This window comes from Chelonoidis abingdonii, chromosome 2 (assembly GCF_003597395.2).
Source record: "Chelonoidis abingdonii isolate Lonesome George chromosome 2, CheloAbing_2.0, whole genome shotgun sequence".
Lineage (NCBI taxonomy): Eukaryota > Metazoa > Chordata > Testudines > Testudinidae > Chelonoidis > Chelonoidis abingdonii.
The window spans coordinates 12126655-12131309 of record NC_133770.1 but is presented as its reverse complement, the minus strand read 5'-3'; positions in this window follow the sequence as shown (position 1 = coordinate 12131309).

Sequence of the window (4655 nt, the reverse complement as noted above, 5' to 3'; positions counted from 1 at the left end):
GGGTCGGCTGGGGTATATATTCGGCGCCATAGCGGCGCCACTCCAGGGGGCGCCCAGCCGACCCGCCGAGTGTTGCTAGGGTAAAAGATTCTCTGACGAGTGTGCACACGGCACGCACACACCTGACTGGAATGGATATGGGCAACACATCTCAAAGAACAACAGTTACAAGGGTGAGTAATCGTCTTTTTCAGAAGAAAACAAATGGTTACAAACATGTATTTTCTTTAAGAAAGAATTATTTTTTCTTACAAAAGCATGGACATGTTATAAAATTAATCATGAATAGGTCTTAATTCTTTATATCAACATGCAATTACATACTAATGCAATCAAGTTTAAGTGCTCCAATTCCACCAAACACATAAGAAGCATTTACCCCTTTAGTTTCTCCATAGGTTTAATACATCTGGTACACAAGATATATTTTAAACTGGTTCCAGGGCTTTAATTTTCAAAATCAGTAAACTGTCCCATCACTAGATTTAACTGAATTAGTTAGTTCTGAAAAGGTAACTGCATTTCGCATCTATTGATGTTACTCCTCCAAATTATAACATGAGGTTTGGTTTTTTTTGCCAAAATGTTTTTAAGTGCTATTTAGAATTCAAAATCACAACCACACGATTATCCAAGGAACTGGAAACTAAAGCAATAAGAAATGCTTTCAAGTCAATACAGAGAAAAACCACATAAAACAGCAGTCCATTAAAGCATCACTATTTGGAACTGAATTTAAGGAATCAATTAAGAAGAAAAACTGAGTGGGAAGAAATAATTAGCCCTAATTGTCTCAGAAAGTGTTAAATGAATCATCTATTAGAATAAAAGATACTAGACATTTCCTACTTAACAGAGATGATAGGAACAAAGGAAATACATCATCTTAAAAGGCATTTGCTTTTTACAATGGTCAAGCATAATTTAAACAGATGCAACGGTAAACTACATTACATTGGTTAAATTGTGTCCTTTGCTGTCCCTGTCAGGTCACTCATGGATATTACATTTTTGCATCTGCTTATGGAGATGAAAGCTTATTATTTTTCAACATTTATATTGTAGTACACTGGAGGGTAAATTACGGCCCGTGGGCTGGATCCAGCCCATCAGGGCTTTCAATCCAGCCTGCGGGATTGGCAGCCCCGTGGCGCAGCGAGGCTAAGGCAGGCTCCTTACCTGCCCTGGCCTCACGCCGCTCCCAGAAGCGGGCGGCACCACGTCCCTGCAGCCCCTGGAGGAGGGGCAGGGGAGAGGGCTCACTGCACTGTGCTCGCCTGCAGGCACCACTCCCCCCCGCAGCTCCCATTGGCCAGGAACGGGGAACCACAGCCAATGGAGATTTTTGGACGGGGGCGTACCCACAGGCGAGGGCAACACACAGCAGAGCCGCCTGCCCCACCTCATCCCCAAGAGCCACTGCCGGATATGCTGGCCACTACCAGAAGCAGTGTGGGCCCAAGGCAAGCAGATAGAGAATCATAGAATCACAGAATATTAGAGCTGGAAGGGACCTCAGGAGGCCATCTAGTCCAACCCCTGCTCAAAGCAGGACCAACACCAACTAAATCATCCCAGCCAGGGCTTTGTCAAGCTGGGCCTTAGAAACCTCTAAGGATGGAGATTCCACCATTTCCCTAGGTAACCCATTCCAGTTCTTCATCACCCTCCTAGTGAAAAAGTTTTTCCTAATCATAGATTATTAGAGTTGGAAGGGACCTCCGGAGATCATCTAGCCCATCCCCCTGCTCAAAGCAGACCCAATCCCCAAATCATCCCCTCAAGGATTGAACTCACAAGCCAGGGTTTAGCAGACCAATCTTCAAACCACTGAGCTATCCCTCTCATGTCCAGCCTAAACCTCTCCCACTGCAACTAGAGACCGTTACTCCTTGTTCTATTATCTGGTTCCACTGAGAACAGTCTAGATTCATCCTCTTTGGAACCCCCTTTCAAGTAGTTGAAAGCAGCTATCATCCCCCTCACTCTTCTCTTCTGCAGACTTAAACAATCTCCAGTTTCCCTCAGCCTCTTCCTCATAAGTCATTGCTCCAGCTCCCTACATAATTTTGTGCACATCTGATGGACTCTTTTTTCTCTAATTTTCCCATCCTCTTTTGTAGTATGTGGGCCCAATAACTGGACACAGTATTCAGACAATGGCCTCAAGCATGTTCGAATCAGAGGAGAATGATCTGTCTCTCGATCTGTCTGCGCCATTGTGCACTTTATACAGGCCAATGTACCATTAGCTTCTTGGCAAACATGTGGCACACTGTTGACTCATATATCTCTCACATCTCTTTACCTGTAACTAGTGTCTTTTTCTGCAGAATACATGCCTACCCACTCGATCACCTGTTTGTGCAGTCGCATGGTTTCTCGTCCTGTTACCAGGACCTTGCACTTGTCCTTGTTGAACTCTTCAGATTTTCTTCTGCCCAATCCTTAATTGTCTAGGTCCCTGCTGTCCTTATCCCACCCTCCAGCGTATCTACCACTCTCGTTAGCACTCAATTGCTGTGCGAGTCACGCATCTCCAGATCATTCATTGAATTTTGAACAAAACGGAGCCCAGGCCACCTTGGGCCCCTTTATCTGGTGCTCCAATAGACTGGACCATGTACTACCGTGAGCTGATGAGTCCCGGCCAGCTCATCCCGATATTTTATGCATGCAGCCCATACTTCTTTAACTTGCCAGCAGAATACTGTGGGAGACCGTAATAAAAGCTTTTCCAAAGTCAAGAATAACATGCCCACTGCTTTCCCCTCATCCACAGAGCCAGTTATCTCATCATAGCCTGCCTTAGCCCTGCTGCCTGCCACTGCCACTTCGGAGCTGCTCGAGGTCAGTAGCGCCGGGCCGAAGCCCACACTCTGAACCCTCCCACACTCCACACCCCCTGCCCTGAGCCCCCAGCTACACCCACATGCTTCCTGCACCCCAACCCCCTGCCCTGAGCCCCTTCCTGCATCCCAGCCCCCTGCCCTGAGCCCCTTCTGGCACACCACACCCCCACCCCACATTCCCTCCCGCATCCCAACCCCCTGCTCCAGCCCTATATTCATGGCCCTACATACAATATCCACACCCAGATGTGGCCCTCAGGCCCACCCCTGTTGTACTAGTATCAAAAAGCCACAGCCACATTAGATCCCATTGTGCTGGTCACGGTAAAAATAAACAACAATCCCTGGCCCAACGAGTTTACAATCTAAAATCAACCAAACACGTAATGTGAGTGTATACAATAATTGTATCAAAAGTAGGTAGATCCTTGGCAAATAAAAAATACGTTGCAAGCCTACATTGCCTTTCCACATCCTTCAGCCAGAGAATGTATGACAAAACATGGTGGGGGAGGGGAAATTATTCAAAATGTAGACACTGATATCTTTGAACTTGTTTAAGTAAAATGTTGCCTATTTGTGTGAAATATTTATATAGTAGCATATTTTAGTGGAAATTTTTCTTCTAAAATTTCATCTCCTGCTTTTAATTCTTTTTTCTGTCTCTCTATTGCGAAATCTTATTTACTTTCCCTTAAACTTGACTTTCTGCAAGTTACATGCATTCTGATCACTGACAGAATTTTTACATTGCTTTACAATCACAACTGATCCTCAACACATCTGTGAGGTAGTTGGTGACGTTAGCCACCCTGAGAGAGAGCGTGGCTGTCAGAATTACAATCCTTTGATTCAGTTCCCATGCTAAGGAACTCGAGGAAAGCCTGGAACAGACAAACTGAAATCAGAGGGAAAAACATTTTTGCCGTGTCATAAGTTTTCCAAAAAGCAGCTGCTTTCTGGAAGAGTAATATGGAAGTTAAGAGTTCAAGATACCTTCTACTCTGATAAACCTTTGAAAATTAAAATCTTCTTTCTGGAAGTGGGGAGAGGATTTTTTCTGATCAGCTGGAGTTTCTCCTCTCCTCTTCTTGAAGAAGATACTTGTTGTTCACCAAGTCAGCCTAAGGACAACAGCTTCACTAAAGCAGAATTGTCCTAGAACTAGTACTGCCCCTCGGTGCCTTAAAAATTGATCAGCAGAGAAAGATTGTTTGTTTCACTTTCACATAAATAATTCACAGAATTTTGTGCTTTATTTTAGCTTTGTTTGCTCCTATCCTTGACAGGATTTGCTCAATATTAAGGATCTGAGACTGCCAATGGAACACACATCTACAGCATGAAAGGCATAGGCAGGAAAATATGTTGAAACACACATCTTCTTAGTGCTCTCTGTTAGTTCTTCATTTATTTCCACTCCAAAAATGAAAAAAGAAACTTTGACTTAATTGAAATCTTTAAGATCCTAAACAGGCTAATCCAATCTATATCAAAAACCATCTCTCCATTCATGACCAATCAAGACAGCAGTATTCCTCAGGGACAACACAACTAATAGAATCCGGCTTGACTCTTACAAGAGCTGGACATAGCCTGTGCTCCTCCTAGGGTGCTCAACTGCAGAATGGACTGATGGAGAAAATAAAACTTAGCACAACCCTAACTGTTTTCAGATACTGCTGAGACGCACCACTTTTGCCTTTCTCCAATCAACACGAAAGGAACTGCAACACAGTATGCATAACCTGCCACTGTGGAAATTTGTTGGACATCTTTTGGACTTCCCTAAGGGCCTGATCT